The 10,647-nt window shown below is 32.8% G+C and overlaps 1 protein-coding gene across 2 annotated transcripts in view; it reads right to left on the minus strand.

Annotated features, from left to right (window-relative positions):
• The window catches only part of DCDC1 (doublecortin domain containing 1), a 367,143-nt gene extending 360,261 nt beyond the window's left edge, over positions 1-6,882 (minus strand). For both annotated transcript variants that reach the window (XM_039866324.1, XM_039866327.1), the window contains exon 1: positions 6,761-6,882. The gene's annotated coding sequence lies outside the window, so the exon portion shown is untranslated. The remainder of the gene's footprint in view (positions 1-6,760) is intronic.
• Between the last annotated feature and the right edge of the window lie 3,765 nt (positions 6,883-10,647).

Here is a 10,647-nt window from a genome sequence, read left to right on the forward strand (position 1 = left end):
CTTTTGCAGGATTACCTGACTTTAACTTAAGACTAAGGGAAGCTTTATTTCTAAGTATATTTTTCTCTATATTACTATATCTGATTATTACATATATGTATATCAACAAAATTCACTGTCTCATTTTCTAAATTAGATTTTTTAAATTCCGAGCTTAAATACATATATGTACATTGTTCTATGTAATAATTTTTCCTTTTCTTGTACTGAAATAAGAAAATTTATTTAAATTACCCCAAACATAGGTAGAAACTATACAAAATTAATTTAATATTCATAGAGACTAACATTGCAGAATAGGATTTACACTACAAAGATAAAAAAAATCATAGTCTTTCAAATTAATATATCTGACTGTCTTTCTCTAATGCTCCTGCTTCACCTGAAGCACCTCAGACAAGGTAATAATTTATGATAATCATATGAAAATATACAATTAATATTCATCACCTCTCATTCCTCATCACTTTAGATGATCAGTAATGCAGAGTGAAAATGCTGTCAGATTTCTAATTGCTTTGTAATGGGCTTGAAACAGGGAAATCATTAAAGGCAAACAATCTGTCATTTGTCTGTTACCTTATCTATCACACAAAAAAACTCATTAAAGAAATTGCTAATGAGCTACAAAAGACTATACTCATGGTTCTTCTACAGGAGATTAAAAAGTACTATTATGAATTGCTTAAAATATTTTTAAAATATTATATTTTTGTGGAAATTCATCAGAAAAGATCTATTCTTCAGTATATTATTTAAGCTGTGTGGTTTCATTATTTTGGCATCTAATCCATCATTGCAGAAATCCCTTTAGCATATAAGACCTCTTTTTCATCAATCTCTAAATAATTAAAATGAAAGTCTGCAAGAAGCTGAAATGCTAAATGTGTTTATTACTAGTAAACTGACTCAATAAAAAATAGTGCGATAGTAACCCTGATTCTAAGTGAAGAATATATTTTAAAATTTGATTTTTACCCTCATCTCTGTGGATCATCTCTGTGGATTTGAACTGTTGAAGCTGCAATGCTATTTTTATACAAATATTATAGTCAACTACTGAAATTAAGCAAAACAGTAAACTATGCATAATAACATCAACTATTTTGAAATGTCTGCAGACATTAACCCATACTAAAATGTTTCATAATATTACTTCAAATAATTTTAGAGAGAAAAAAAAGCAAATTTAAATGTCCACACCAAATTTTACATCTTACCAATGCTACCTTTCTATATGAAGTACTTCATATTGTATTTAAAAAAAAACAAAAACTACGATAAACTACAATAAAGACATTAATCTTGTTTGAAAGACAAATATGCATATAAACAAGCAAATAACCCAGAAATGTTTTGTTAGTTATACATTTCAGTTAGTTGCATTTTATTTTAGAAAAATTATGAGAGCAACAAAGATAACAGTGTTACTAATTGTTTTTGATTTTGCTAATGATGAATTAAATCATGTTATTTATTTCCTATGACAAAACAAGATCCTTAGTAATAAAGTGAAATTTCTTTTAAATACATAGACCTATTCATATCTATTGGAATATACACAAATTTATAAACCTAAATGCAATAGCATGTTTAGCCAGGTGCCATCATTGATACATAGGAGTGAATTCCAAGCTAACTTCAAAAGGTTCTATAACACTCTGGAAACATCTTCATTATCCTCTCTAATTGACTTAAACAGACTTCATATCAACTGTTTAACACATTTTAACCTACAAATTAACACCCCTTGATCATTCAGATTAACCTTTCTTCTGTGAGTCAATTACATGACAAAAATAAAATAAACTTTTAAAAAAATCTAGGTTTAAAAAACTAAATTGGAGAATGCTTTTTAAAATAGCTTATAAATGCATATCATTTCTATACAGTTGGAAATGATCATCATAAGGTTCCAAAATTCAAGGTAACTAGAAAGCTCACAGGAAAGCCAGAGTAGTCATAAGAACAAACAGAGAGGGATAAAGAGGTGAATAGAGGAAATAATAAGTTGGTACTACTAAAGAGAAACATAAGATGGATAACATACAATATCTTCAATAGGTCATAGAAAGATTAAAACATCAGACATGAAGAAGATAGGAAGACAGAAACAAAAATCTCAGGCAAGATAATGACCTTTACGAGGTGTGAAACAAGCTTGAAAGAACACTGACACAACTGAAAAACAAACCAAACATAGCAACAGGTGACAACAAAAAGTATTTATCTCTTCATCTCTCTTGCTCAGTGCATTGCCTTACTCAAATTTAACGAATGTTCGCTGATTACTGCTGCAAAGACAAAAGAGAAAATAGATCAAGTGAAGACAATCAGCAAGGGGAAAAAAAATGCAAAAATGAAAAACCATTTTTAAAAGATAAAGCAGGATTGTTCATTAGAGCTGATTCTCAGTATTATCTAAAGCTTTGTGATTATCTGCCAAAAAGAAAAAAGAAAGAAAAAAGAAAAAAGGAAGTTTCTCTAATTCCAGCCATTCATCTCTCCCCTCAATCAAAAATTAAACTTAACAGTTCCATACATCTTCCTGGATTAGCCTCATTTTGATTCAAGGATTTCAATCATTCAAGTAATCTGCCTTATTCTATTGCTATAACTACAAGTTACTGTCACAGTCCCTGTGTTTCCTCTGGCATAGTACTTCCACAGTTATTTCAGTTGCTTGTTTTAATTGTCTGTCTAACCAGATAAACTCTAAGCTTTTAAGAGGGCTAGAGCCAAATTCTGTCTTGCGCCGCTTGTAACAGAATGCGGGACATGTACTAAACACTCGATAAATATTTGTTGATTGAATGAATAAGTAAATGAAAGCTATATATGCACTGTATCTTTGTGTGTGCCTGTGTGTGTTTGTATTATCTCATCATTAGCTAACGCTTGATGGTTTTTCTATCTTCCCAAAAGATTCTAAGTTGCTGAAGGGCCAATCATTTAATTTTAGAACATAACTGTAATATTTTATGGTACTTAAATACAGCTTAGGTCACTAATATGAAAAATCTTAAAAATTCAGAGATAAATAAGATCAAGGAAATTAAAGAAGAATTGGAGAGGAAACCAGAAGAAAAAGCCAAGTAAATATAATCCTAGGATAAGAAGATATTAGCAGAAGTATATTTTAATATTCATCATTAAGCATAATTTACTAATATGATCTCAAATTCAGAATTTCTTAATGAGCGGGGAACATTCCATTAGTTTACGAACAGGCAAGTACTAAAATGATAAACTGAGTAAGAATTTGATTTTTTTTTGCTATTAGTACAACCAAGGGTCTTAAAAACCTGCTATAGCTATATCTATAGCTATCTATAGATATAGTACTTGATCATCTGGAAATTAAATATTCAACATATGTCTACCTTGCTTATATTAGATGCTGATGACATAGGAATTAAGAGGTTTTTGTCTATGCTTTTAATTTATTCTGAAAACTAAATTATAGTTCAACAAACATTTGGATTTGCTTTCATTTTCTAATTCAATAGTTTGTGGTTTTTATTTGCTCTATTTGGAAATTCCTAAAATACTACTATGAATATCAAAACGAGTATTTCACTCTCAATAATAATAATAATAGCTAATCTTTACTGAGTACTTACATACTGTCAGGCACTAATATTTCATTTAATCCTCACAATAAGCTATGAGAGATATCATTATTTTTCCTATTTTACAGAGGAAGAAACCAAGGTATAGAGATTAATTAATTTAAACTGTTCACATAATCAGTAAGAGACAGAGTTTGGATTCAAACCTATGTAGTCTGATTCCAGCATTCATGCTCTTAACAATTACACTAACAGAGTTTAGATATCTGCTATATTGGTTTTACATAAAATGGATAAATTACCTTAAAATAAGATAGTAAGAAACAAAACTATTACAGACACACATTAGAACTCCAAAGAATGTGGCAAGATAGCTGGTGCTTAGTTTCTGAGTTCCTGCCCTCAGAGATCTTACAATCTAATTAGAGAATCGGAATATGCATTTAAAGTGTACAGTGATACCCTATGGTATAGGATGAGTACAAATGAGAAGTACACACAGGACTTATGAAAATTGAGAGGAATAGGGAATTTCTAAGGACTGGGCCATCATAAAAGGCTTGATTGAAGAGATACATTTTAAAGGAGGGATAAAAACAGGAGGAAGAGTTAGGGTATTATAAGCAAGGGGAACTATCTGAACTCAATAATGGCTGAAGTACCAAGAAATGGTCCAATGGTTTAAATGCTTCATGTATGGAGGTAATAGGTGATGAGGCTGGAAAAAGTAAGGGCCATACTGGGGAGGAATTGAATGCCAGATTAAGGAGTTAGGACTTTACCTTCTAGACCTGCCTGATTCAATATAGTAGTCACTAGTTAGATGTGGCTATTGAGCATGGATATGTGGCTAGCCCAAATTGAGATGCACTCACTGTACAAGTAAAATGCACACTAGCTTTGAAGACTTAGTATGAAAAAAGAATGTACTATATCTCATTAATAATTTTTATACTGATTTCATTTTGAAATGATCATACTCTGGTTTACTCAATTAAATAAAATATACTATTAAAATTCATTCCACCTGTTTCTTTTTATTTTCCTAACATGGCTAGTGGAAAATTTAAAATCACATATGTGGTTTGCATTTGTGGCTTATATTTCTTTTGGACAGAACTGTTCTAGGAAGTGAAAATAAATAAAGGAAGATGAACGAGTAGAGAAGTCATGTAAAAAGTGTTTTAAGAAATTTGTTCTGGAATAAACGCAAATTTAGATTGTAAGACAGCTGGCTTAGTTTTTCAAGAAGTCAATGGCAGGAAAAGAAGAAAAAAACAAATTAGTAGTGGAGAAGTGCGACTGCTACAACTTAAAAGATATTTAAGAGACAGAACAACTAAATACAGTGCGTAGACTTTGTTTGGATCCTGACTCAAGGAAACCAACCATAAAAAGACATTTCTGAGACAACCAGGGACATGTAAATAAGGAACAGATATTAGATAACATCAATGAATTATTGATCATTTTGGCAGAAAAATGACATTATGGAGATGAAAGAAAAAGTTGCAAACTAAAGTATACTTTAGAAATGCAAAATAATGTTGAGATGAAATGACAGAACACTTGGGATTTGCTGGGGGGGGAATGTGTATCTCTTACTTTCCAAACATAGATAAATTAATAAAAGAAAGAAAGAAAGAAAGAAAGAAAGAAAGAAAGAAAGAAAGAAAGAAAGAAAGAAAGAAAGAAAGAAAGAAAGAAAAAAAGAGAATTGAGAAAATTGAGGTACTGTGATTACACTTTTCAAAATTTGGTTAAAAAGGAATAAAATAGATAATGTAATTCCCTAATGGATCATAAATCAAGACAAAGTGCCGTTTATGTAAAAACTCGAAGACCTGAGTGTAACTATACAAGGAAGGACTAAGCAGTGAAAGTGGAAGTTTGTTTGAGGGTTAGAAAAGTTTGAGGGAGTTTCATTCTGATAGTACTTTATTGGAAGATACTCAGAACAACACTTAATCCTGTCACTTTAGTTATTTCCTTAGGGCCTACACAGAAGGCAATTTGGAACCAGGACTAAAACCAGATCCTTTGACTTAGTATAATGTTCTTTGTGCCTACTTTTAAACATGACAAAAATCTATGGAGAACCCAATCTATACTTTTCACTTTAAATCTGTTAACTTTCCTGTGTCATTCAGTTATTCTTTATAATTCATACCATCATAAAATAATTGACCATATCAAAATATTTCATTTACTGTGTTTAGGTTTATCTTGACTGCTTCTTGAGTTGAGATTTGGTAGAAGATAAAAAAGAAGGAAAGCAAGTCTAAACAATAACAACGAAACAACTTTAACATATCTGGGTGAAATTAAATCATGCTGCCAAGAAATAAGATGCAGTTTTCACCTCAGGATACAAAGCAAGGAAGAGAGCTCAATGTAAGGTAAGCAGCACAGAGAAAGGACAATAAAAGGGAACAACAGAACTGTGAGAAAAAAATAAAAGGAGAAGGAAGAGGGGAAAATCTAACAGAAAAACTAACAGTGCTCATTTAAAGTGCCAAGCAACTACCTCAAATCGGAGCAATATATTCTGCTTTTTCTTTAAGCTTCAAAGATAGCACGGCTGCCCCGGGAATAAGTAGACTTGCGAAGAGCCCTGTTCTACTGCTCTCTCATTAGCTATCTGGAGTTAATCCTTGGTTTGTTTCCTCAACTACAAAGTGGTAATAATAACACCTGTTTTACTTGCCTCACTGGGTTGTAATGAAAGTGAAGCGAGATAGTAAATGTGAAAAGGCTTTGAAATTTTTTATTTTTGTAGCCAGTTGCTAATATCTAAAAGAAAAAAGGCTGAACGACCTTTCTAGAAAAAAATTAAAATTAAAACTGAAAAGAAAAACTTTACTTGGCATAGGTTTCAATCCCCTTAATTTTCGAAAGAGAACATTTTAAGGGAAGTATTGGGACAATAGAGAAATCAATTCACCACCACCCCCCCTTAACCCCACTACCCCCACCCCTCCGCCCATAGTACATTCACCAACTACGAAAGTATTGCGAGCAACGCTGGGTAGAGTAAGGGGTGGACGCTTTGGGGAAGACAGAGGAAGCCTGAGGTTGGGGGTCCTCGCTGAGAAAGAAGAGAGAAGCGACAGCCACAGAGCCGGGACAAGAGTGGGTTTAGAATGAGCAGAAAGAAGGATGCCTTTTTCCACAGCTCGGGAACTTACTGCTTGTAAACTCCTTGGAAGCGGCGACTGGTTACCATAGCTACCGCGTCCTGGAGGGCGGAGCAGCACTTCCGATGGGTGTCTCGGCCACTACGGCTCGACTGGAAACGTGGTCACATCAGAGCGATGACTTCCGGCGGAAGAAGAAGCAGGTTCCGAATTTTAGCCGATCGCTTTAGAGGAGTGGGCTCCGATGGCTCCATCAAGTTTGGTAAGTTTGGTTTCGAGTGAAGCCAGGAGAGGGTACCCGCCTATGGCTGGGCAATAAAGACGCCTGTGAATCCAGTGGATTCTCAAGTTCCAATCTTGAGGCCCCGGCTTTCTCGTTAAGGTCACAGGTGTGGGCAGAGGTTTCCTGGTTTTAGGGGCTCCTGGTGGGGTCTCTCCTGTAGCCTCCAGAACAGTACTATCCTCCAGTGGACAGTTTCGCGGACACTCTGCGAGGTCTGAGTGCCTCTCCAATGTCAGAGAGACTTGCTCGCTGCTTCCCGGTGTCGAGTGGCTATTTCTCATGTTATTCTTTCAAGGTAATCTAGAATTAAAAAGTGAACTGGAAAACTTAAAAGGGAATGCTCCCAATCATTTTAATTCTTTTGTGAACATTGATTAAGCTCCTTTAGTGTATTTAGCGAGTACTTACTGTGTGCCGCGTTTACCATAAGACTAGCAGAAATACTTTCTTAGAGGGTCATACACCACTCGGGTTCATTATCAAATTCTTCTTTTTTTTAAATGCTGTTGTATATTCATTCATTTAAGATATAAGCGTATAACGTGAAACATCTAACAGGTTTTCCATACTTGCCTGTACTCTTATACATTGGGGCATTTTAAATGAAAATATACGCTTCACCAGGTTTGCATTATAATCATGATTTAGTCAACTAAATACCTAAAATTTTAAGAACTTAGAAAAGCAGTACTTATTTCTTAGATACACGTAAACTGATGAGTCTAATGAATTGTCATCAATATTTCTATTCAGCTGATCTGAATATTCTTGTTCAGTGGATGATGGCATTTGATCAGATTCCAAAAAAGGATTGGTACAGCATTCTGGGAGCAAGCCCATCTGCAAGTATGTCAGACTTAAAACAAAAGTATCAAAAACTCATATTAATGGTAAGTCTATTCTTTCAGATTTTAAATTGAGGGTGGGGAGTAATCAATGTTTTTATGTGACTGGAAATTTAAGTTTCCATAAAATGGATATATGATATCAAAGCAGGAATCAAGGTATTAATTTGCTTCATCAAAAGTTTCAATCATATCGTAAAAAAGTTGATTTGTGGTTAGATCTCATGATTTGGAGCAGGCAATCTGAGTCATGTTGATTGAGTTAGAATCCTGATTCCACCACTAGCTTTGAGAACTTGAACAAGTTACTTTACCATGTGTGTGCCTCAGGGAAGACTAATTGAAATAATCCATGTAAAATGCTTAGAAGTGTGTAATATAATAAGCAACATTAACATCCAGTAGCTGCTAAATACATGTGGCTCTTGAGCACTTAAAATGTAGCTTCGTCCAAATTCACGTATGCTGTAAATGTAAAATACAAATTGGATTTTGAAGACTTAGTACAAAAAAAATCAAAAATTTGTTATTTACGTATTGAAATGGTAATATTTTAGATATATTGGCTATTTTGCATATTATATACATGTATACTTTTGCATATGTAAGGAAATATATTATCAAATTGATTTCATTTTACTTTTTTAACATTGTATATATGGCTTGCATTGATACTTTGCATTGTATTTTTATTGAATAGTTCCAGTTTAGGCTATTTATACAGTTCTGTGTGTGAGTTGTATTTATAAATATATAGTATCTTTCTGAACTATTACATTAATTTTTTCCACCTAATTGTGTGTTTCTTAAGCTAATGTGAATAACTTTATAAGGGCTTCAATTTAACTCAGTTTATAAAGAGTCAAGGACCATTACTTACATAGTGTTGGTTGTTTCTCTAGATTGAATAGATCTATGAGATTTTGCCATAAATTTTAGTATTTATTGTGAGAGACAGTAGATGTTTCACTATCAAGAATATATTACTATCCCTGCTTTAGGTAATAAGTTGGACTAAATTATGTTAAGGTGTCTTTTACCTCATAATTTTTAAATTATCTCAGAGTAGAATTAAGCAGACTTTATTGAATAATTTCTTAATACCAAATCATCCTTGTATCTCAATTAACTGAGAGATGAGGCTGGAGTAGACTGGGTCTAGATCATGCAGGACCTTGTGGCAATATTGGCCTTTAATTCGGCAGTGAGAAGCCATTTACACTTAGCATGATGTCAAACCCAAAGTGAATGAACTATTTTGCAAACTTGATAGCAGGTCAGAGAGTTCTAGTTGCTCTACATCTTCACCAACATTTGATACTATTAGTCTCTTTCATTTCACCTGTCGGGGGTTTCTCAGTTTTGTCACCAGTGACATTTTGGGCAGGATAGATAATTCTTTGTTATGTAGGACAGTTCTGTGCATTGTAAGATGTTTAGCAGCATTCTAGATGCCAGTAACAACTAAAAATGTCTCTTAGAGGTCAAATTTGCCAACCCTCCTATCCAATTGAGAACACTGCACAATTCTGTCTTTGTAGTGATATCTCATTGTGGTTTTCTTTTGTATTTCTCTGATGACTAGTAATGTTAAGCACTTTTTAATGTAATTCTTAGCCATTCATATAATTTTTTTTTATGAAATGTCTTTTTTTAAAAAACTAAATATATTCTTGATATGTATATTTTCTCCTAGTGTATGGCTGGCCAGCTCCTTTTCTCAATGATGTTTTCTGATGAGCAGACCTTTTTGTTTTGATAAAATACCATTTATCAGTTTTTTGTTTTGTGGTTAGTGCTTTCTCTGTCTTCTGTAAAAAGGTCATGAAAGTATTTTCCTATGTTGTCTTCTAAAAGTTTATAGTTGGCTTTTACTGTTAGACCTATGATTTTTGTATGTGGTGTGAAATGAGAGATAGTGTTTTTGTTTCTCAAGAAGGATATTCACTTGTTCATCATTTATTGAAAAGATTTTAATTTCTACATTGGATTGTCTTGGCAGTGTGGGTCTGTTTCTAGACTCTATTCTATTCAATATCTTTGTCTATCCTTTTATTAATACTTCTGTCTTGATTAGTCAGTTTCAAAGTCACATAAAGTTAAGTTCTCTAATTTTGTCCTTCTTTTCAAGTTTATTTTGGTTAGTTTAGGTTGCCTTGCATGTCCATAGAATTTTGGAATCAGCTGCAAATTTCTGTTTTTAAAAAATCCCTGCTTGAATTTTAACTGTGACTTTATTGAATATATATCCATTTTGGCAGAATGGACATCTTAACTATACCAAGTCTTCTAATTCATGAATATATTGTATCTCTTCCTTACTTAAGTCATCTTTAATTTCTATCAGAAATATTTTAGAACCTTCTATGTAGTATTACACATTTTTATTTAAATTTATTTTTAGTTTCTTGATGTTTTAGGTTCCTTGTAAATGTTGTTTTTTTTTTTAATTTTATTGCCTAGTTGTTGATTGATAGTATGTAGAATTATATTTTTATATACTGATCTTGGATCCCACAGTGTTGATAAATTTGCTTTTTAGTTGTCTCATAGCTGTTATTGTAGAATTTTTACAACTTTCTACCAACACAATTATGCCATTTGCAAATAAAGGAACCTTTAATTCTTTCTAATAATGTATGCCTTTTATTTTTTGTTCTTGCCTCAACACACTATTTATTTGCTTCTATTACAATGTTCAGTTGAAGTGGTGAGAGCACTTCAACTGATTTTAGGAAGGAAAGTTTTTCAATATTGTACCATTAAACATAATGTTAGATGTATGTTTTTAAGATGCCCTTTATCCAGTT

Source organism: Pteropus medius, unplaced genomic scaffold (assembly GCF_902729225.1).
Source record: "Pteropus medius unplaced genomic scaffold, Ma_sr-lr_union100, whole genome shotgun sequence".
NCBI classification, from domain to species: Eukaryota; Metazoa; Chordata; class Mammalia; order Chiroptera; family Pteropodidae; genus Pteropus; species Pteropus medius.